The sequence below is a fragment of the Schistocerca nitens genome, chromosome 10 (genome assembly GCF_023898315.1).
Source record: "Schistocerca nitens isolate TAMUIC-IGC-003100 chromosome 10, iqSchNite1.1, whole genome shotgun sequence".
Taxonomy (NCBI): Eukaryota; Metazoa; Arthropoda; class Insecta; order Orthoptera; family Acrididae; genus Schistocerca; species Schistocerca nitens.
The window spans coordinates 103,680,681-103,706,033 of NC_064623.1; the positions used below are offsets into that span (position 1 = coordinate 103,680,681).

Below are 25,353 nucleotides of genomic sequence, written 5' to 3' on the forward strand. Positions count from 1 at the left end.
TATTCACTACTGGTAAATTAAACAGCATTTGATCGGATCAGCAATTTAGAAACAAAATGAAAAAATAAATCTTATTATATATGGATGAGAAGCAGGGACAAGTAAATCCCAGTTAATGATAAGGTTGAGGACAACTGAAGGCGCATCTGGAGACGGTCTACGTAAAGGGTCATCAGAAGGAGAATTCTGATTTGCGACTTTCTGGAAGAAAAGCAGCTCATTGTGTATGGAAATACGGAAGGGATATCAGGGAGAGATAGCCGTTAAGCCGTTACAGGTAATGGATTGGGTACTAGGAAGGAAGAGGAAGTGGAGAACACCGACCACATGGATACAAGGAACTCAGATATTTACTGGAACAAAACATAACGGACAAAATTTATGGACGGATAGGTACAAATTTATTTCTTTACAGACGAATGGAAAAACTAGTAGAAGCCGAACTCGGGGAAGATCAGTTTGGATTCCGTAGAAATATTGGAACACGTGAGGCAATACTGACCCCAAGACTTATCTTGGAAGCTAGATTAAGGAAAGGCAAACCTATGTTTCTAGCATTTGTAGACTTAGAGAAAGCTTTTGACAATGTTGACTGGAATACTCTCTTTCAGATTCTTAAGGTGGCAGGGGTAAAATACAGGGAACGAAAGGCTATTTACAATTTGCACAGAAACCAATTGGCAGTTATAAGAGTTGAGGGGCATGAAAGGGAAGCAGTGGTTGGGAAGGGAGTGAGACAGGGCTATAGCCACTCCCCGATGTTATTCAATCTGTATATTGAGCAAGCAGTAAAGGAAACAAAAGAAAAATTCGGAGTAGGTTTTAAAATTCATGGAGAAGAAGTAAAAACTTTGAGGTTCGCCGATGACATTGTAATTCTGTCAGAGACAGCAAAGGACTTGGAAGAGCAGTTGAACGGAATGGACAATGTCTTGAAAGGAGGATATAAGATGAACATCAACAAAAGCAAAACGAGGATAATGGAATGTAGTCAAATTAAGTCGGGTGATGCTGAGGGAATTAGATTAGGAAATGAGACACTTAAAGTAGTAAAGGAGTTTTGCTATTTAGGGAGTAAAATAACCGATGATGGTCGAAGTAGAGAGGATATAAAATGTAGACTGGCAATGGCAAGGAAAGCGTTTCTCAAGAAGAGAAATTTGTTAACATCGAGTATAGATTTAGGTGTCAGGAAGTCGTTTCTGAAAGTATTTGTATGGAGTGTAGCCATGTATGGAAGTGAGACATGGACGATAACTAGTTTGGACAAGAAGAGAATAGAATCTTTCGAAATGTGGTGCTACAGAAGAATGCTGAAGATAAGGTGGGTAGATCACGTAACTAATGAGGAGGTATTGAATAGGATTGGGGAGAGGAGAAGTTTGTGGCACAACTTGACTAGAAGAAGGTATCGATTGGTAGGACATGTTCTGAGGCATCAAGGGATCTGCAATTTAGCATTGTAGGGCAGCTTGGAGGGTAAAAATCGTAGAGGGAGACCAAGAGATGAATACACGAAGCACATTCAGAAGGATGTAGGTTGCAGTAGGTACTAGGAGATGAAGAAGCTTGCACAGGATAGAGTAGCATGGAGAGCAGCATCAGACCAGTCTCAGGACTGAAGACCACAACAACGACAACAGCAGGTACAAATTGAGAGCTAAAATTAAATTTTATGTTTAATCTTGGGGATAATAATAACGGTAAATGTTTCTTTCCCTTTTTACGTGTTTACAAGTTTCAGTGTTAGACATTCACTGTTCCACAATGTAGTCTGTAATGGTACAATCAATGTGATTGCTTTATTTGGTTCATTTCGTATCCGATCAAGTAATTGTGAAACAGGCTGATCGCTCCAAAATAAATCAGTGTATTATACGGATAACAAATGAAAATCTTTGGCACATCATATCCCGTACGTTGTAATGGATGACTGGTAATAATTTAGTGCTTTCTGGGAGGTGTCATTCCTGATAGCATTCACATGGATGTTAGAGCTTTTCCTTTTGCTCCAGTCACCTGCCATAAAGCGGTTTTACGACAGATAATATTATTTCTGCAAATTAACAACCCAATTCGCCGCTGTGTCGCCATATCACGCCACTCAGCCGTCAGTGTGTAACAGGCTGGATATCGCACCCAGTTCGTGCCTTTATGAAAAGTGCGGCAGCTCTCGTGGTGGACGTAAAACTCTTTTTCCATCACCCGAACCCATCTCTGCAACACGTCACGTCACGGCATTACGGTGCACCGCACAAAGGGGTCTATCTTTCCGTGAACTGAAAATGTGAACAACTCATGTGGGGTTCCAATTACGTTATCCGATCACGCAGCGCCGCCGCGGAAACCGCAACTCCCGCCAGGCGTATTATCTCACGCACCATCGCCTCCCATGCACCGCTCCGACGCTTTCAGACGTTGCAGAGGTTGGAAGGTACACGCCCTGCAGCGCGGATAACGCGATACTCGCTCAAAGACTTCATCATCCCTAACACAGCAAGCAGTTTCTGCTGTGTTGGAGCTCCACAAGTCTATTGTCTGGTTTGTAGAGTTTCGTCGTTAAAAATCATACACTTTGTTCCACGAGGCCTAATTTTAGGACCCTTATTGTTCCTTTTATCTTTAATTCAGTAGCATAAAAGCAGCTTTGCTTCTATTTGCAGTCAGTAACAGTGTTGTAGTTAATTTTTATAGGCACTCTATTAGCTTCTGCTGTGTTGTACCGTCGCTGCAAATTGTTAATTTAATTTGTGGAGTTTGCTGTGGAAAAATTAGAGGTTTTATAAACATCGGTAACTGCCAGATATGTTAATTGTACTGCCTCTCATTGTTCACTCTCTTTTTGTATCTATATGTGCTTTCTAGAAATGAGAACCACAGAAAAAATATTTACAGTCATTTCAACAACAGTAATCGAAAGAGGTTTCTAATCCACTGCTCATAACTCGCAATAAATGAATAATGTTGTTTCAAAAGGCCAAACGTTAGTTCCACTGTTCTTTCTAGGACATGTAAAATTAATACAAACTGCATCAGTTGTTCAAAGATGATGTGAGCATTATACTGAAAAGACATACAAGAACAGGAAATTATTGACTTGGTTTTTCCAAATGGTCTCTCTCTCTCTCTCTCTCTTTCTCTCTTGCTATCTCTCTTTCTAACCCTACAACCCCACTCCCTCCAAAGAAAGGCATAATGTTTCCATTTATGCAGGTCAGAGATTGGAGACTATAATGGCAAATTTTCTGCACAGCTAAAGCTAAAACAAACAGAATCGTCCAATACTGAAGAGTTTCTAAATTGGTGAAAAGATTTTTGAAACATGTAGAACCCAATTTAGTCAGGTTTCTTATATAAGGAACTCGAAGTTTAGAAAAGAAAAATATCCCATAAGTCGAAAAACTTTCCTTTCTTTATTGAACATTTCCCCCTGGCGGGCCCCGTTCCTATCATGCAGTCAGTTAACCAGGGATGTCCTCTGTTTATGCCCCTCTACCCCATCGCCCTTGAGCCACTCTTACACGGTTTGGCGAGACGGCTGACTGGGATAACAATGACCGGGAGTCTTTCATCTGCCATGAACACGCAAATGACCTGGTTTTCTTGGTTCTATCAGGAGATGAAGTGCCAGAGGCACCGGAATGAATCAATCAATATAGCACTGCTACAGGAAGCCATGTGAATCTGATGAATTCTGATGCTATGTTAGTTTGTAGGGGTCTTCCAACAGGGAATGTAGCCACATTGCCATTACTGGATAAGCTCAAAGATTTGGGGATCACCTTCACATGTGATGTACAGCGCACATCCTCACTTAACTACACTCCTGGAAATTGAAATAAGAACACCGTGAATTCATTGTCCCAGGAAGGGGAAACTTTATTGACACATTCCTGGGGTCAGATACATCACATGATCACACTGACAGAACCACAGGCACATAGACACAGGCAACAGAGCTTGCACAATGTCGGCACTAGTACAGTGTATATCCACCTTTCGTAGCAATGCAGGCTGCTATTCTCCCATGGAGACGATCGTAGAGATGCTGGATGTAGTCCTGTGGAACGGCTTGCCATGCCATTTCCACCTGGCGCTTCAGTTGGACCAGCGTTCGTGCTGGACGTGCAGACCGCGTGAGACGACGCTTCATCCAGTCCCAAACATGCTCAATGGGGGACAGATCCGGAGATCTTGCTGGCCAGGGTAGTTGACTTACACCTTCTAGAGCACGTTGGGTGGCACGGGATACATGCGGACGTGCATTGTCCTGTTGGAACAGCAAGTTCCCTTGCCGGTCTAGGAATGGTAGAACGATGGGTTCGATGACGGTTTGGATGTACCGTGCACTATTCAGTGTCCCCTCGACGATCACCAGTGGTGTACGGCCAGTGTAGGAGATCGCTCCCCACACCATGATGCCGGGTGTTGGCCCTGTGTGCCTCGGTCGTATGCAGTCCTGATTGTAGCGCTCACCTGGACGGCGCCAAACACGCATACGACCATCATTGGCACCAAGGCAGAAGCGACTCTCATCGCTGAAGACGACACGTCTCCATTCGTCCCTCCATTCACGCCTGTCGCGACACCACTGGAGGCGGGCTGCACGATGTTGGGGCGTGAGCGGAAGACGGCCTAACGGTGTGCGGGACCGTAGCCCAGCTTCATGGAGACGGTTGCGAATGGTCCTCGCCGATACCCCAGGAGCAACAGTGTCCCTAATTTGCTGGGAAGTGGCGGTGCGGTCCCCTACGGCACTGCGTAGGATGCTACGGTCTTGGCGTGCATCCGTGCGTCGCTGCGGTCCGGTCCCAGGTCGACGGGCACGTGCACCTTCCGCCGACCACTGGCGACAACATCGATGTACTGTGGAGACCTCACGCCCCACGTGTTGAGCAATTCGGCGGTACGTCCACCCGGCCTCCCGCATGCCCACTATACGCCCTCGCTCAAAGTCCGTCAACTGCACATACGGTTCACGTCCACGCTGTCGCGGCATGCTACCAGTGTTAAAGACTGCGATGGAGCTCCGTATGCCACGGCAAACCGGCTGACACTGACGGCGGCGGTGCACAAATGCTGCGCAGCTAGCGCTATTCGACGGCCAACACCGCGGTTCCTGGTGTGTCCGCTGTGCCGTGCGTGTGATCATTGCTTGTACAGCCCTCTCGCAGTGTCCGGAGCAAGTATGGTGGGTCTGACACACCGGTGTCAATGTGTTCTTTTTTCCATTTCCAGGAGTTTATAAACACCACCTTTAAGTTATCCGCATGGATATTCGTGGCAACCTCCTGTGAGCATTGGACATGACGAAACGGATGGATTTTGTTATCAGTCATCGGGATTCGTGACTACCCCATCTGGCAAAAGTACAGAGGCTGCAGGCGGTGCTCGGCTGCTTTGAAAGTGTCTGTCTCATCATCAAAGTCCCCTACAACACACAAACTCTTTCTCCTTGAGTCGGCGGCCTCGGTCTTGTCAACGTCCACCCTAGACCACACGCTCTTTATGTAAGTACAATGGATAAATCATGGACCCGCCACCGGATCGGATTATCGGGAAGGCTGATTGATGAACTGGCCCCTCCCTCTCGAGTAGGGCCCGTTGCAGTAGCACATTTTTCTGCCTCCCACTCAACAACCGAGCTAGGTTAATAATTGGCTCCTTTTACCGACCTCCCGACTCAGCAGCATTAGTGGCAGAACAACTGAGAGATAATTTGGAATACATTTCACATAAATTTTCTCAGCATGTTATAGTCCTAGGTGGACATTTCAATTTACCAGATATAGACTGGGACACGCAAATGTTTAGGACGTGTGGTAGGGACAGAGCATCGAGTGACATTATACTGAGTGCACTATCCGAAAATTACCTCGAGCAATTAAACAGAGAACCGACTCGTGGAGATAACATCTTGGACCTACTGATAACAAACAGACCCGAACTTTTCGACTCTGTATGTGCAGAAAAGGGAATCAGTGATCATAAGGCCGTTGCAGCATCCCTGAATATGGAAGTTAATGGGAATATAAAAAAGGGAGGAAGGTTTATCTGTTTAGCAAGAGTAATAGAAGGCAGATTTCAGACTACCAAACAGATCAAAACGAAAATTTCTGTTCCGACACTGACAATGTTGAGTGTTTATGGAAAAAGTTCAAGGCAATCGTAAAATGCGTTTTAGGTAGGTACGTGCCGAGTAAAACTGTGAGGGACGGGAAAAACCCACCGTGGTACAACAACAAAGTTAGGAAACTACTGCGAAAGCAAAGAGAGCTGCACTCCAAGTTTAAACGCAGCCAAAACCTCTCAGACAAACAGAGGCTAAACGATGTCAAAGTTAGCGTAAGGAGGGCTATGCGTGAAGCGTTCAGTGAATTTGAAAGTAAAATTCTATGTACCGACTTGACAGAAAATCCTCGGAAGTTCTGGTCTTACGTTAAATCAGTAAGTGGCTCGAAACAGCATATCCAGACACTCCGGGATGAAGATGGCATTGAAACAGAGGATGAGACGCGTAAAGCTGAAATACTAAACACCTTTTTCCAATGCCATTTCACAGAGGAAGACCGCACTGCAGTTCCTTCTCTAAATCCTCGCACAAACGAAAAAATGGCTGACATCGAAATGAGTGTCCAAGGAATAGAAAAGCAACTGGAATCACTCAACAGAGGAAAGTCCACTGGACCTGACGGGATACCAATTCGATTCTACACAGAGAACGCGAAAGAACTTGCCCCCCTTCTAACAGCCGTGTACCGCAAGTCTCTAGAGGAACGGAAGGTTCCAAATGATTGGAAAAGAGCACAGGTAGTCCCAGTCTTCAAGAAGGGTCGTCGAGCAGATGTGCAAAATTATAGACCTATATCTCTGACGTCGATCTGTTGCAGAATTTTAGAACATGTTTTTTGCTCGAGTATCATGTCGTTTTTCGATACCCAGAATCTACTATGTAGGAATCAACATGGATTCCGGAAACAGCGATCGTGTGAGACCCAACTCGCTTTATTTGTTCATGAGACCCAGAAAATATTAGATACAGGCTCCCAGGTAGGTACTATTTTTCTTGACTTCCGGAAGGCGTTCGATACAGTTCCGCACTGTCGCCTGATAAACAAAGTAAGAGCCTACGGAATATCAGACCAGCTGTGTGGCTGGATTGAAGAGTTTTTAGCAAACAGAACACAGCATATTGTTATCAATGGAGAGACGTCTACAGACGTTAAAGTAACCTCTGGCGTGCCACAGGGGAGTGTTATAGGACCATTGCTTTTCACAATATATATAAATGACCTAGTAGATAGTGTCGGAAGTTCCATGCGGCTTTTCGCGGATGATGCTGTAGTATACAGAGAAGTTGCAGCATTAGAAAATTGTAGCGAAATGCAGGAAGATCTGCAGCGGATAGGCACTTGGTGCAGGGAGTGGCAACTGACCCTTAACATAGACAAATGTAATGTATTGCGAATACATAGAAAGAAGGATCCTTTATTGTATGATTGTATGATAGCGGAACAAACACTGGTAGCAGTTACTTCTGTAAAATATCTGGGAGTATGCGTGCGGAACGATTTGAAGTGGAATGATCATATAAAATTAATTGTTGGTAAGGCGGGTACCAGGTTGAGATTCATTGGAAGAGTCCTTAGAAATTGTAGTCCATCAACAAAGGAGGTGGCTTACAAAACACTCGTTCGACCTATACTTGAGTATTGCTCATCAGTGTGGGATCCGTACCAGATCGGGTTGACGGAGGAGATAGAGAAGATCCAAAGAAGAGCGGCGCGTTTCGTCACAGGGTTATTTGGTAACCGTGATAGCGTTACGGAGATGTTTAACAAACTCAAGTGGCAGACTCTGCAAGAGAGGCGTTCTGCATCGCGGTGTAGCTTGCTCGCCAGGTTTCGAGAGGGTGCGTTTCTGGATGAGGTATCGAATATATTGCTTCCCCCTACTTATACCTCCCGAGGAGATCACGAATGTAAAATTAGAGAGATTAGAGCGCGCACGGAGGCTTTCAGACAGCCGTTCTTCCCGCGAACCATACGCGACTGGAACAGGAAAGGGAGGTTATGACAGTGGCACGTAAAGTGCCCTCCGCCACACACCGTTGGGTGGCTTGCGGAGTATAAATGTAGATGTAGATGTAGATATATCTGGACATTTTCTATCGAATACAATTATTTCCATATCGACTTGCCTTGTACTAGATACCCTATGATACGTGATATTTATCGCCTAATGACGAAAGGTCATACCCGTAACGTGGTGGAAAGCCGGTGTCCTGAGGTCTCCATGAGCTGTGGTCTGGAGTTCTGTGAACCATGTTCTCCTCGACACGAACGCTCGTATGACCTGGTGTTTCATTCTTAATATGAAATGCATGTCACAACTTCGCCTACAGGCCATTAACATGACAGATTCACCACGTTGCCTTCATTGTCACACGCCTGACACGGATGAACATCGACTGTTGTGTGGATCTTTTGCAAAGGTGTGGGAGCTGATTTAGAAAATGCGCCATTGCATCGAAGACTCTTCTGTTCCCAAATGAGACTTATTTCCCATGTACGAAGACCAATCCGGTGAGCTGGATAAAAGGCTTATCGATCTCTTATTTGTTCCATGAAGGAATTAAGGGTTTTTGACTTTTTTGACATTCCTGCATCATCGTTTTACTTTTCCCACGCACAATACGATATATCGTCAATGCTATGCAAACTTTTTCGGTGGTGCCTAGTGTCTTCTTGGACCAATCCGCCTCCTCTTTCCTTCAGCTGCAATGTGCAATGTCCCGGATATTAGAAGGTGATTTCAATGTGAGTGTGTAATACAAGTACTCTGACCAGTGTACGGGAAAGATGGAATATTCTATGAGGAGACCTTCCCCGAACATACCTGATTGACTTGACATTCCGAGTGCATCTATCCCTAAGTTGGCGGATGCCATTTAGTTTGTTTCTCCAGGACGGCGTTTTTATTTTCGTTTACGTTTTGTTTGTTATTGATGTCCATTGAACCTTATTATTTTTCGCCAGGGGGGCGTCCTGTCTGATCTTAACTGTTTCTTTTTTTGTTAATGACTACATGTAATATATGAACGTGTTGTATGCTTTCTATCATACATGGCTTTTCGCTTAAAAAAATAAATAAATTAAAATTAAGTATGTTGTAAAAAAAAGGTTAAGGGAAAAGACGGTAAGGCAACTGCTCATGAAAAGCGGGAAATCGGATTCAAGTCCCAGTCCAACACATATTTTCATTGTTGTCATTCCATTATATAACTGATAGTGGTCCATATTCACAACTTCGAATATATTTCTCGTATTTCATAACGGCTATAGTCGCCTCAGTGCCTGTTCCTTCGAACATGCGTGCATTTTCGAAGGAATACTACATCTTAATTCGGAGAAACACAGGCTCTGCAGTACTACAAGTCATAAATGGTGAAATCATTGTTGTAATAACAGTTTGACAGACAAATATGTCCAAAATTTTTAGCAGTCTTCGTCTCAGTGAGCAATATTATCTTCACAGACCAAACATTCACATAAAAGTTTTTCATACCATTTTTACCACACTGTAGATATGTCCACCAATTACAACTTGAATAACACATTGACCCACGTCATTACCTGGACTTCTCTGACAGACACATGGCAACCTCATCTTCATCTTAAAGAACCTTCTTATTAACACTTAAGTAGGAGGACAAAGAGAGAGCTGGTGCATTTTGGTATAGCAGGTTGTCTATATCAGATGCATATATGCATTCAGGGGGAAACCTATTGTTCTCCTTTGATTCAAATGTCATTAACCTATTGTTCTGCTAAGAAGATTAAGACTACCTGAGGATATCCTTCACTTTTATTGACAAGTCCTTAACCTACACTCCTGGAAATTGAAATAAGAACACCGTGAATTCATTGTCCCAGGAAGGGGAAACTTTATTGACACATTCCTGGGGTCAGATACATCACATGATCACACTGACAGAACCACAGGCACATAGACACAGGCAACAGAGCATGCACAATGTCGGCACTAGTACAGTGTATATCCACCTTTCGTAGCAATGCAGGCTGCTATTTTCCCGTGGAGACGATCGTAGAGATGCTGGATGTAGTCCTGTGCAACGGCTTGCCATGCCATTTCCACCTGGCGCCTCAGTTGGACCAGCGTTCGTGCTGGACGTGCAGACCGCGTGAGACGACGCTTCATCCAGTCCCAAACATGCTCAATGGGGGACAGATCCGGAGATCTTGCTGGCCAGGGTAGTTGACGTACACCTTCTAGAGCACGTTGGGTGGCACGGGATACATGCGGACGTGCATTGTCCTGTTGGAACAGCAAGTTCCCTTGCCGGTCTAGGAATGGTAGAACGATGGGTTCGATGACGGTTTGGATGTACCGTGCACTATTCAGTGTCCCCTCGGCGATCACCAGTGGTGTACGGCCAGTGTAGGAGATCGCTCCCCACACCATGATGCCGGGTGTTGGCCCTGTGTGCCTCGGTCGTATGCAGTCCTGATTGTGGCGCTCACCTGCACGGCGCCAAACACGCATACGACCATCATTGGCACCAAGGCAGAAGCGACTCTCATCGCTGAAGACGACACGTCTCCATTCGTCCCTCCATTCACGCCTGTCGCGACACCACCGGAGGCGGGCTGCACGATGTTGGGGCGTGAGCGGAAGACGGCCTAACGGTGTGCGGGACCGTAGCCCAGCTTCATGGAGACGGTTGCGAATGGTCCTCGCCGATACCCCAGGAGCAACAGTGTCCCTAATTTGCTGGGAAGTGGCGGTGCGGTCCCCTACCGCACTGCGTAGGATCCTACGGTCTTGGCGTGCATCCGTGCGTCGCTGCGGTCCGGTCCCAGGTCGACGGGCACGTGCACATTCCACCGACCACTGGCGACAACATCGATGTACTGTGGAGACCTCACGCCCCACGTGTTGAGCAATTCGGCGGTACGTCCACCCGGCCTCCCGCATGCCCACTATACGTCCTCGCTCAAAGTCCGTCAACTGCACATACGGTTCACGTCCACGCTGTCGTGGCATGCTGCCAGTGTTAAAGACTGCGATGGAGCTCCGTATGCCACGGCAAACTGGCTGACACTGACGGCGGCGGTGCACAAATGCTGCGCAGCTAGCGCCATTCGACGGCCAACACCGCGGTTCCTGGTGTGTCCGCTGTGCCGTGCGTGAGATCATTGCTTGTACAGCCCTCTCGCAGTGTCCGGAGCAAGTATGGTGGGTCTGACACACCGGTGTCAATGTGTTCTTTTTTCCATTTCCAGGAGTGTATTATCCCTCAATCCCTCCTCCATCTCCTCCTCCCAAACTCTCAGGAAACCTCCAACCCACCACCCCCATCTGCCCATTGCTGACACAGGAACACTTTCACATCTGAATTATTCAGATAGCCCCCTCTCACTCTTATCAATTTGACTGATAAGGTATAAGTACACTTTCAGGTCTGCATTAATGAAATAACCCCCTCTCATTCTTATCAATTTGACTGATAAGAGTAAGAGGGGTCTATTCGAATAACTCAGACCTGCAAGTGTACCTATATCAGTGAGGAGCAAGGGTAGGTGGGTTATGCGTTTCCTGATGGGATGGGAGGGGGATGGGGAGGTGGAGAGGGAGGAGGAGTGGAGGGACATAGGTCAAGGACCTGTCAATCAAATGGAAGGATATCTGGAAAGGTTTTAATCCATTTAGCAGAACAATAGGTTAATGACCTGTCAATCAAAGGAGAACAATAGGTTAGCCTCCAAGTTCAACCCTGCCTCTGATGTAGGCATCCTACACTAACAAAATGCAACAGCTTTCTCTTTGTCCTCCTACTCATGTACTTCCTTTCTTTATTTTATTTCACTAGTCTTTGTTGTGGACTGGCAAGACAGCCAATCCATAGTGACGGGTAGCTGAAAGGCACGCGTTTAAGCTCACACAGGCTGGCGTGAGGTCTGGAACAGTTAAAGGAGTTGAGTCTAGTAAAAAAGGTACATAGCTGCCGAATACTTAACTTTAATCCATAATTGGTGAACATCGGTCGGACGGTACATGCATCACAAGATAAATAGCAAATGATAATGGCGCCTTGCTAGGTCGTAGCAAATGAAGTAGCTATCGTCTCGGCAAATGAGAGCGTAATTTGTCAGTGAACCATCGCTAGCAAAGTCGGCTGTACAACTGGGGCGAGTGCTAGGAAGTCTCTCTAGACCTGCCGTGTGACGGCGCTCGGTCTGCAATCACTGATAGTGGCGTCACGCGGGTCCGACGTATACTAACGGACCGCGGCCGATTTAAAGGCTACCACCTAGCAAGTGTGGTGTCTGGCGGTGACACCACAGTCTTATTATGTTATATACAATGACAATGGCCATGTCTCCTAGAAAATATTTTCTTGCGCTAAACATCCAAATTTCTCTCTAAAATATTTCCTTTCCTGCCTGTGGAGGCTAGGTATCCGTATGGCAACACATATTTCACTGGAGTGTCAGGCAATATTACTTTGTCGACGGGACGTTAAACACTAACCACCGCCACCGCAATATTACTCGGGTTCATTTTGCGTTGTTTGAGGTCTTTTTTCTTGGTTATAATTTCTAAAATGCCCTGACTTCTTTAGATGTAGGGAAGCACTGTTGCCGGCCGCGGTGGTCTCGCGGTTCTAGGCGCGCAGTCCGGAACCGTGGGACTGCTACTGTCGCAGGTTCGAATCCTGCCTCGGGCATGGATGTGTGTGATGTCCTTAGGTTAGTTAGGTTTAAGTAGTTCTAAGTTCTAGGGGACTGATAACCACAGCCGTTGAGTTCCATAGTGCTCAGAGCCATTTTTGAAGCACTGTTGCTCAGGTGATGTGGCGTTTCACCTAAACGGCGTTGTTACTAAAACGACATGCCTACCATTGTTTGCCTGAGCAGCTGAAGGACCACCTTCAACAATTGAACCTCAATGAACAGAATTAGGTTTTGGTGTCCCTGCTATGTACATAGTCATTGCTAAAAGTCAAAAGACCAAAAAATTCATAGAATCAATCCAGGAAAGAATTGGTTTACGTAAAAACTGCATTTGGTGTGATGTAGACCTCGACTACATTGAGCTTATAAATGGACATTAAAGTATATACTTACAAAAGACAGCAGGGAAGAATGGCCATGAGGGGCATTGGTTGTATCACCATTTCTGAGTTACTGTAGTAGGGAAATTTGTCAGACTGTAACAACTGGCGTGGTATTACATTGTTGTCAGTGCCCAGTAAGGTCCTCACCAGAATTATTTTAAACAGAAGTAAAGAATCCCTTGAAAAGCGACTGCGTAAAGAATAGGCCGGTTTTAGGGCACAACGCAGTTGTGTTGATCTTATTAAGACTCTTAGGATAATTTTAGAGCAAAGCAAAGAATTCCAAGCAACCATGTACCTGGCGTTCATTGATTTTCTAAAGGCCTTCGATTCCGTGAAACAAAGTGCTCTGGCAGGTGTTGCGGAAGTATGGCATACCACAGAAGATCTTAAACATCATAAAAGATCCATATGATGGCTACAAATGCTGCGTACTCCACAAGGGAAATATGACAGAGCCCATAAAAGTAACAACTGGAGTCCGGCAGGGTTGTATTTTGTCACCAACACTTTTTCTCCTCGTTCTAGACTCTGTTATGAGAAGAGTCACAGCAGGCAGGAGACGAGGAATCCAGTGAGGGATTCACAAACGTCTGGCGGATTTGGATTTTGCAGACGACATAGTTTTATTTGCTCCAAGGCTGACTGATATGCAAGCTAAATTAAACTTGCTGAAAGAAGAAGCAGAGACTGCTGGCCTCAAGATAAATATAGGCAAAACAAAGGAAATGAGAGTAAATTCAGGGAACATGGAGGTACCATTGTTAATAGGTGAGCAGCGGGTGGAGACTGTCAACTCATTCCTGTATCTGGGTAGTATAGTGGCGGAAGATGGTGGAGCTGGAGATAACGTGAAAAACCGCATTAAAAAGGCAAATGCTGCTTTCATACAATTGTATCCAATATGGAAAAATATAAATATCACGTACAAAACAAAAATCCGTATTTTTAATCCAAAAGTAAAGGCTGTCCTCCTGTACGCCAGTGAAAGCTAGAAAATGGATAAAAAGATAACATCCCAGTTACAAAGCTTCATACACAGATGTTTTCGACGCATCATGAATATCTGGTGGCCAGAAAAAATATGTAATGAGGAGCTCTGGCGAATAACAAACCAGATACCTATAGAAGACCAGATACGAAAGAGAAAGTGGGGCTGGTTGGGGCACACCTTGAGAAAACCAGATGGAGCCATTGAGAAAAAAGCATTGGAGTGGAATCCCCAGGGAACAAGGAAGAGAGGAAGACCAAGGGGCACATGGAAGAGGACAGTGGAAGGGGAAGCAAAAAGAGTTGGCAAGACCTGGGCACAATTGAGGCAAATGGTCAAAGACAGAGACGGATGGCGAGTTCTCCTGGATGCCCCATGCCCCCATAGGGGCCAAAGGAATTAAGTCAAGTAAGTCAAGTAGTTAGTTTACGAAAATGTTTTGAGCATTTATCGCTTTATACAATGTCAAAATAAAATGCATTGCCTTTTTCGCTTGACACTCTAACTGTATTGACGCGTTTGTGGAAAGATAACGGTGCTTTTTATTGCCAACCTCCATGGTCGGTGGCGTATTCTAACGGCAGTTAAAGCAAATAAAACACGAACTGGCTATCGAGCCCCTATGGGCGATGTACCTTGGTCGCCCCTACGTACCGAACACACAACTGCAATCACGCTCTGGGTGAAGAGCTGAGGGCATTTCTCATCACTAGCAATCTAGTTCCACCACCCAGTATAGAGGACCATTCACATTCCAACCCCCCCCCCCCCCCCCCCACCTTCCACATTTTCCCCGTGGACCCTTCCCATCCTAGTACTGAGATCACTTGCGAAACAGCTGTGTGACGCACCGTAAGGTACCGCTCAATTTTGTGTGACCCATAGCAAATATAGTTAACACACTGTGTCGGGCGCGTTCAAAGAAGAGAGACACGGACATTCGCGGGTTTGTTTCAGTCAGGAGAGAGCGTCACCGAATGGTGAAAACGTGAACTGGCGGACGGTTGAAGACAGCAGTATACGCTTACTGGACAACCTACTTTGACCAATCGCTCTTAACTTAGGAATGTATTAAAGCGACCTGCGTAACGCCCCCATTGAGACTGTCAAGTCCAAATTAGGCTAATTATACTGCGTTCAGTAGGGTACTTCTTCCCTTCCACTTACTACTTTTCATATGCTAATGGAAGGGGCAGATATCAAAACATGCGGTACATTATCCTCTGCGCTGCACTTCATGATGACTTGAAGAGTATGTTGATCAATGTGGTGGTGCTTGCTTCGCACTCAAAAGCACTCATCATCTTTAGACATCTGAGAGATATAAGTACATAGTGTTTCATTTAATATACGAAGTGAAGGATGCAATTTGGAGTAAAACAATTTAATTGATTGGGAACAGAAGGGGAATAAAAGTAAGTAGATGCCGTTTGAGAATAAAATTCACGTTGGTACAAGTTGATCAGATTACTGTAGAAGTTATCTGTCATAATGACTTACCGAATGCGATCCGTCTGTGATGTTCAGGTGCTGAGCTTTCTGCTTCTATCTGTGCGAACAGTAGCGCCTAGAATATGTTCCTGGGCGAAGTCAGTCCATTTGGGCTGAACTCTCTGCGAAATATCAAATTGACGGACGCGTCCTGCAACAAAATAGTAACAAAATACTGAAGTTACTCAATGCAGGTTATTGAAAGAAGCAATTCAGATATGCCAAAACACAAAACTGTAATATTTCTGGTTTACTAAGTTTTAATAGCTATCGTGAGTTCCAAACTTAATACGAGTGTAAGTGCCTGTTTCTACTGATCAAGAAAAGTCAAATCTAAAACCTCAAAATGAGTGTTTCATTCTGCAGTGGAGTGTTCGCTGTTTCGAAAGTTCCTGGCGTATTAAGCAATATGCTGTTCGAAGATTGCAACCCACAACCTTACGTTTGTCGGATGATGCTCTTAGTGGCCGATCAACCCAGGCATGACTAACGACGCGCTCTCGCACTTTTACATCTGATACTGCCTGCTCCATATCCCTTTTTTCAGCAGAGACAGTGCAGCAAGATTTGCGGAAGAACATCTGCGAAGTAGGTGAAAGGTTCTGAAGAAAGTAAAGTGGGAGCTGGCCGCGAACTGTCGGTAGACCACCTGTCGGCGGAAAGCGGAGTTCAGGATTTCGAGTCCACACTATTTGAGTACGCCACGAAGCTGCAAAGCTAGACCTGTTAATATAAATCCATAAACATTAGATGATTTTCTTCGGAGTTAAATATTAAGGGAGGAAAGTTAGAGCTTCGCATCCTGTCACTTTCAAAATTATTAAAAACGAAGCAGTGGTTTTGCTGCAGAAAGACGCGAGCGAACAGGTCGTGTGTTTTGGGGGGAATTTTTTTAGCATCGTTAGGATGTATCTTGGAACTGGCTCATTGAACATGAAATTACTTAAGTACTTTAAATACTGCCTACTGTACTAACCCTGATTTCTGTCACATCACAGAGGAATTCAAATCACTGAAACACATGAATATTACGAGGATATATCGTAACTATTTTGTTATCAGATGATACTTTCGTGTATGTCATGAGCGAAGTTCCTGACTGCTACTTTAGTAAGAGCCAACAGGGCCAACAATGGCCCTGTCACACTTGCAGGCTGAGCTAAAATTTTCAACTACCTTCATATCCAACTGAAAATTTGTTCGGTACGCTGAATCTATAATTCTTGAAAGTCTAGAAACATTGAACCCGGGATAAAAAGTTTTGCGACCAAAAGACTGACAGCATTGCAGTGTTGGCAAACGGTGTTCATTTTTACGAAGTCGACTTATACATCCGATGCGTCATCGACTGTTGGATCGTATCTGCACGCCAAGCGTTCAGTTCGAATTGAGACTTTCGGCTGTCTGTTTTGTCGACGCCGGCCGGAGTGGCCGAGAGGTTCTAGGCACTTCAGTCTGGAACCGCGTGACCGCTACGGTCGCAGGTTCGAATCCTGCCTCGGGCATGGATGTGTGTGGTGTCCTTAGGTTAGTTAGGTTTAAGTAGTTCTAAGTTCTAGGGGACTGATGACCTCAGATGTTAAGCCCCATAGTGCTCAGAGCCATTTGAACGATTCTTTTGTTTTGTCGACGTTTCAAATTATTTTGAGAGTAAACGCACGCTGAGCGAGTCGAAGCCGACTGCATCTGTTGTTTCGGATTCACAATGGATCGCGATCGAGATATTCTTACTCGATTTGCCTACGAACACTGTCAACGCCCTTCGTCAGTCTCATTGTCTCGGCAATCATGTAGTTACTTGTGGTAAACATTTCGGAATGTGGGGTCGTGGTCCAAGAAACTCTTCTGTTCCCGACCTTTCGTCCAGGGCTGCGCTGGTCATCTTCAGAGGCGCTCTTCGGCTGAGTCTTGCCGCATCTGAAGATGTCCAGAGCAGCCCGGGCCGAAATGTCGATAACAGAAGCGTTTCTTGGGCCATCCCGAAAGGTTTACCAGCAGTTATGTCATCCGGTCATGAAAGCCTTCATTCTATAATCATGTAGTTAGCCTGTGTTGCGCGTACGCCGATCGACATTTCGACGCCTCACTGTTGGTATTATTTCCAAAGAAATCGACTGAATCTTTGCAATAAACCAAATTACCACGAACGGAAGTCAATTCAATATTCGTGAGACACCAAACATATGACCACCACCAATAGCGTACTGAAATGTCGCTTTCAAATGTATTCTTTTTTCTCAAAATGTTATCACTAAATTCTGAATTGGTTGTTGTTATGAAAACATGTGACAACACAACTGTGAAACCGACCGTCACCATTCTTTCATTGAGGTTCTGATAGAAAAATATCACGCAAATTTCAAACTTTCCGGCGGTTTCTCCAAAAATGTTCTTTCACGGTTCAAATGGCTCTAAGCACTATGGGACTTAACTTCTGAGGTCATCAGTCCCCTAAACCTAACTAACCTATGGACATCACACACATCCACGCCCGAGGCAGGATTCATACCTGCGACCGTAGCAGCAGCGCGGCTCCGGACTGAAGCGCCTAGAACCGCTCGGCCACAACGGCCGGCATTCTTTCATGCAAACCTTGTCGTGACAATTACGAACACAAGGATCAAAAAAAAAAAAAAAAAAAGACAAATCGGTCGAACCGTGCTCAAGTGGTGACCTACCATACATGCGGCAATTGGTTTATATTGTGTGTGTGTGTGTGTGTGTGTGTGTGTGTGAATTCCTAAGGAACCAAACTGTTCAGTTCATCGGTCCCTAGACTTACACACTACTTAAACTAACTTATGCTAAGGACAACACACACACCCATGAGGGAGGACTCGAACCTCCGGCGTGAGGGGCCGCGCAGTCCGTGACATGGCGCCTCAAACCGCACGGCCACACCGCGCGGCAATTGGTTTATATTTATATAGATTATATGCAATGATCGCTATGCTACTGGCAGATCCATGCCTGTGTATGCTGATTTGTTTGGAAGTTTTTTTCCTTTGTTTTTGTCATCAGTCCTCTGACTGGTTTGATGCTGGCCGCCATGAATTCCTCTCCTGTGCTAACCTCTTCATCTCAGAGTAGCACTTGCAACCTAAGTCCTCAATTATTTGCAGGATGGATTCCAATCTCTGTCTTACTCTACAGTTTCTGTCCTCCACAGCTCCCTTTACTACCACGGAAGTCGTTCCTTCATGTCTGAACAGATCTCCCATCATCCTGACTCTCCTCCTTATCGGTGTTTTCCACGGATTCATTTCCTCAGCGATGCTGAGCAGAACCTTCTCATTTCTTACCTTATCAGTGCATCAGAATTTCAACATCCATCTGTAGCATCACAACTCAAATTGATGGGATTAGCTTATGAAAACTACGCCCAGCCAAACTACACTCCTGGAAATGGAAAAAAAGAACACATTGACACCGGTGTGTCAGACCCACCATACTTGCTCCGGACACTGCGAGAGGGCTGTACAAGCAATGATCACACGCACGGCACAGCGGACACACCAGGAACCGCGGTGTTGGCCGTCGAATGGCGCTAGCTGCGCAGCATTTGTGCACCGCCGCCGTCAGTGTCAGCCAGTTTGCCGTGGCATACGGAGCTCCATCGCAGTCTTTAACACTGGTAGCATGCCGCGACAGCGTGGACGTGAACCGTATGTGCAGTTGACGGACTTTGAGCGAGGGCGTATAGTGGGCATGCGGGAGGCCGCGTGGACGTACCGCCGAATTGCTCAACACGTGGGGCGTGAGGTCTCCACAGTACATCGATGTTGTCGCCAGTGGTCGGCGGAAGGTGCACGTGCCCGTCGACCTGGGACCGGACCGCAGCGACGCACGGATGCACGCCAAGACCGTAGGATCCTACGCAGTGCCGTAGGGGACCGCACCGCCACTTCCCAGCAAATTAGGGACACTGTTGCTCCTGGGGTATCGGCGAGGACCATTCGCAACCGTCTCCATGAAGCTGGGCTACGGTCCCGCACACCGTTAGGCCGTCTTCCGCTCACGCCCCAACATCGTGCAGCCCGCCTCCAGTGGTGTCGCGACAGGCGTGAATGGAGGGACGAATGGAGACGTGTCGTCTTCAGCGATGAGAGTCGCTTCTGCCTTGGTGCCAATGATGGTCGTATGCGTGTTTGGCGCCGTGCAGGTGAGCGCCACAATCAGGACTGCATACGACAGAGGCGCACAGGGCCAACACCCGGCATCATGGTGTGGGCAGCGATCTCCTACACTGGCTGTACACCACTGGTGATCGTCGAGGGGACACTGAATAGTGCACGGTACATCCAAACCGTCATCGAACCCATCGTTCTACCATTCCTAGACCGGCAAGGGAACTTGCTGTTCCAACAGGACAATGCACGTCCGCATGTATCCCGTGCCACCCAACGTGCTCTAGAAGGTGTAAGTCAACTACCCTGGCCAGCAATATCTCCGGATCTGTCCCCCATTGAGCATGTTTGGGACTGGATGAAGCGTCGTCTCACGCGGTCTGCACGTCCAGCACGAACGCTGGTCCAACTGAGGCGCCAGGTGGAAATGGCATGGCAAGCCGTTCCACAGGACTACATCCAGCATCTCTACGATCGTCTCCATGGGAGAATAGCAGCCTGCATTGCTGCGAAAGGTGGATATACACTGTACTAGTGCCGACATTGTGCATGCTCTGTTGCCTGTGTCTATGTGCCTGGGGTTCTGTCAGTGTGATCATGTGATGTATCTGACCCCAGGAATGTGTCAATAAAGTTTCCCCTTCCTGGGACAATGAATTCACGGTGTTCTTATTTCAATTTCCAGGAGTGTATTACGTCACTGGGACTCACAGGTAGCTCTGTCTTTCAATAAATGTTAGTAATAACAGACATAGATTCTAAACGGAAAGTCTAACCGTTAATTCGAATCGAAAGATGGGATATGAAAGCAAAGAGAGGGCTGTGAAAAACAGACGGATAATTTCATGCATTTTTAAGTTGAAGCCAAAAGTATCGTTAGTGTTATATTACATTACTGGCCATTAAAATTGCTACACCACGAAGATGTGCTACAGACGCGAAATTTAACTGACAGGACGAAGATGCTGTGATATGCAAGTGATTAGCTTTTCAGAGCATTCACACAAGGTTGGCGCCGGTGGCAACACCTACAAGGTGCTGACATGAGGAAAGTTTCCAACCGATATCTCATACACAAACAGCAGTTGACCGGCGTTGCCTGGTCAAACGTTGTTGTGATTCCTCGTGTAAGGAGGAGAAATGCGTACCATCACGTTTCCGACTCTGATAAAGGTTGGATTGTAGCCTATCGCGATTGCGGTTTATCTTATGGTGACATTGCTGCTCGCGTTGGTCGAGATCCAATGACTGTTAGCAGAATATGGAATCCGTGGGTTCAAGAGGGTAATACCGAACGCCGTGCTGGATCCCAACGACCTCGTATCACTAGCAGTCGAAATGACAGGCATCTTATCCGCATGGCTGTAACGGATCGTGCAGCCACGTCTCGATCCCTGAGTCAACATATGGGGACGTTTGCAAGACAACAACCATCTGCACGAACAGTTCGACAACGTTTGCAGCAGCATGGACTATCAGCTCGGAGTCCATGGCTGCGGTTACCCTTGACGCTGGATCACAGACAGGAGCGCCTGCGGTGGTGTACTCAACGACGAACCTGGGTGCACGAAAGACTAAACGTCAATTTTTCGGATGAATCCACGTTCTGTTTACAGCATCATGATGGTCGCATCCGTGTTTGGCGACATCGCGGTGAACGCACATTGGAAGCGTGTATTCGTCATCACCATACTGGCGTATCACCCGGCGTAATGGTATGGGGTGTCACTGGTTACACGTTTCTGTCATCTCTTGTTCGCATTGACGGCACTCTGAACAGTGGACGTTACATTTCAGATGTGTTACGACCCGTACCCTTCATTCGATTCCTGCGGAACCCTACATTTCAGGAGGATAATGCACGAGCGCATGTTGCAGGTCCTGCACGGGCCTTTCTGGATACAGAAAATGTTCGACTGCTGCCCTGACCACCACATTCTCCAGATCTCTCACCAATTGAAAATGTCTGGTCGATGGTGGCCGACCAAGTGGCTCGTCACAATACGCCAGTCACTACTCTTGTTGAACTGCGATATCGTGTTGAAGCTGCATGGGCAGCTTTACCTGTACACGCCATCCAAGCTCTGTTTGACTCAATGCCCAGGCATATCAAAGACTTTATTACGGCCAGAGGTGGTTGTTCTGGGTACTGGTTTCTCAGGAGATATGCAACCAAATTGCGTGAAAATGTAATGACATATCAGTTCTAGTATAACATATTTGTCCAATGAATACCCGTTTATCATCTGCATTTCTTCTTGGTGTAGCAATTTTAATGGCCAGTAGTGTAGAGTTGGGTTGTTTTGGGGGAAGAGACCAAACTACGAGGTCATCGGTCTCATCGGTTTAGGGAAGGACGGGGAAGGAAGTCGGCCGTGCCCTTTCAAAGGAACCAACCCGGCATCCAGTAGTGTAGAACCGACTTGCGTAAGTGTGTAGGGCATATAGACAAAGAGTTTGCGCCATATCTTAGAAAGACAAGACTTCCACAGGATTCAACATAGTTATTATAAGAATACGTAGTTACCGCACGGCTGGTGGGTGGGGCCGCGAGGAACCCCAGCGATTTCCCTGCCATTATTAGGGGCCCCCCAGAGCCCACCCTTTAGCGTTGCGCACGACGACAGATAGCAGCAGACAAAGCCTACGCGATTGCGACGCGATTATCGTCTGGCGCCGGGACGTTGATCTCATCGGCAGCCGTAATTATTCCGCGCCACTAGGCGCTCATTAGACGCTTCCGCAGCAGATGCGTTCGAGCGACAAATTAAAGCGAGCCCTCCCAAAGGGGACGAAGTTTTATCCGCACACACAGTACATAGCGAGCGGGGGACGAAGACCCCAGAACAGCGCTCGACTGAATCACAGCCGAAAGATCGACAGGTAATCCTCATTGTGGAGTGAAATTTTAAATCACAAAAAAAATAATGGGTTGCTTACTGTCGCAATACAGCAGCAGGATTAAGGTATCCTTCTACTATATTTTATTCATTGATTAGAAAAATTGTATTGTTAATTATGTTTGTTTCATCACCCGAACGAAATAAAGACACGAAACTAATTTTCATTGTTTGTTTGCAGGTACGGGTCTACAGCTGTGGTACAGATAGAAATCCAAGCGCCTCAATATCGCAGCAGGCAACTAGAAGGTGATAAGAAAAACGGCGCAGATACTGAAAAGACAATATCGCGCATTAATTCTTTGTTGGTCCATTATGGACTGTGGGACAACGGCTGACATGTATTTCTTGATGCAATAATCTACCAAGAGCCGTATGTATTGTAGAAATTTATTTTATTAACTTCTTATGTGCTACCAGTTTCGGCATCACATTGATGCCATCAGCAGGCCTCTGTTCAATGAGTGGAACAAATGCACTATTATAAAAATATATAAAATACGTTAACAGCTAACAGGTATCGTGGTAATTATGTAAGTGGCTCAGAATGACATACTGTATATCATTAAAACTATATGTAACATTAGGCTACTGCCTATGTGATACTCTTGTTAATAGTTTTCACTGTTTTACACAACTGTAGTATAATACACTCCTGGAAATTGAAATAAGAACACCGTGAATTCATTGTCCCAGGAAGGGGAAACTTTATTGACACATTCCTGGGGTCAGATACATCACATGATCACACTGACAGAACCCCAGGCACATAGACACAGGCAACAGAGCATGCACAATGTCGGCACTAGTACAGTGTATATCCACCTTTCGCAGCAATGCAGGCTGCTATTCTCCCATGGAGACGATCGTAGAGATGCTGGATGTAGTCCTGTGGACCGGCTTGCCATGCCATTTCCACCTGGCGCCTCAGTTGGACCAGCGTTCGTGCTGGACGTGCAGACCGCGTGAGACGACGCTTCATCCAGTCCCAAACATGCTCAATGGGGGACAGATCCGGAGATCTCGCTGGCTAGGGTAGTTGACTTACACCTTCTAGAGCACGTTGGGTGGCACGGGATACATGCGGACGTGCATTGTCCTGTTGGAACAGCAAGTTCCCTTGCCGGTCTAGGAATGGTAGAACGATGGGTTCGATGACGGTTTGGATGTACCGTGCACTATTCAGTGTCCCCTCGACGATCACCAGTGGTGTACGACCAGTGAAGGAGATCGCTCCCCACACCATGATGCCGAGTGTGTGGCCCTGTGCGCCTCGGTCGTATGCAGTCCTGATTGTGGTGCTCACCTGCACGGCGCCAAACACGCATACGACCATCATTGGTACCAAGGCAGAAGCGACTCTCATCGCTGAAGACGACACGTCTCCATTCGTCCCTCCATTCACGCCTGTCGCGACACCACTGGAGGTGGGCTGCACGATGTTGGGGCGTGAGCGGAAGACGGCCTAACGGTGTGCGGGACCGTAGCCCAGCTTCATGGAGACGGTTGCGAATGGTCCTCGCCGATACCCCAGGAGCAACAGTGTCCCTAATTTGCTGGGAAGTGGCGGTGCGGTCCCCTACGGCACTGCGTAGGATCCTACGGTCTTGGCGTGCATCCGTGCGTCGCTGCGGTCCGGTCCCAGGTCGACGGGCACGTGCACCTTCCGCCGACCACTGGCGACAACATCGATGTACTGTGGAGACCTCACGCCCCACGTGTTGAGCAATTCGGCGGTACTTCCACCCGGCCTCCGGCATGCCCAGTATACGGCCTCGCTCAAAGTCCGTCAACTGCACATACGGTTCACGTCCACGCTGTCGCGGCATGCTACCAGTGTTAAAGACTGCGATGGAGCTCCGTATGCCACGGCAAACTGGCTGACACTGACGGCGGCGGTGCACAAATGCTGCGCAGCTAGCGCCATTCGACGGCCAACACCGCGGTTCCTGGTGTGTCCGCTGTGCCGTGCGTGTGATCATTGCTTGTACAGCCCTCTCGCAGTGTCCGGAGCAAGTATGGTGGGTCTGACACATCGGTGTCAATGTGTTCTTTTTTCCATTTCCAGGAGTTTAGATGAACATATGGATACGCTATCACTCATAAATCCGTACCTCACAGTTGTAATAGGCCATGCAACACAACAATCAAATGTACGCCATACAATCATGTGTCCAGTAGAAGAATTTTTTAAAAATAATTAACTAATATAAATAAATAATAAAATAAATTAAAATACAATAAAATGTGACATTACCATGTCAGAGTACATAAGTTACGTATGTGTAGCCTAGGTCGTGTTATTTGTGGTACGATAAACAGCTGCCGCAATATTAACGATAAGAAGCATAAAAAAGTTTGTCTTAAAACCCAGCTGCATTCACGAATTAAACCAATGCAGTCGTACTATAAAAATCATCAAACAGCTGGTCCCGTAGGCACTACATTAGAAACCCCTATGTAAGACCACCTCGCACTATGCTGAGTGGATTAATGCTTCGACAGTAGCTGTCTCATAGAGTCATGGCGACAAAAAATGTTCTCGATCTCTGTATGTCAAGAAATGTCAGCCTCCCTACATATAAGTCCTATACAATTACGTAGGATTATACCAAGTGGAATCGAGTGAATAAAAAGGAAAAGAAGAACAAGAAAGATAGAGGAGGCCACCTATAAGTCCGAACATAACCTCAAAATAAAAGG

At 46.4% G+C, this 25,353-nt stretch overlaps 1 protein-coding gene across 1 annotated transcript in view; it reads right to left on the reverse strand.

Annotated features, from left to right (window-relative positions):
• LOC126210221 (connectin-like) overlaps positions 1-25,353 on the reverse strand; it is an 802,365-nt gene that overhangs the window by 521,940 nt on the left and 255,072 nt on the right. The window contains exon 2 of the mRNA XM_049939403.1: positions 15,633-15,774. The gene's annotated coding sequence lies outside the window, so the exon portion shown is untranslated. The remainder of the gene's footprint in view (positions 1-15,632; positions 15,775-25,353) is intronic.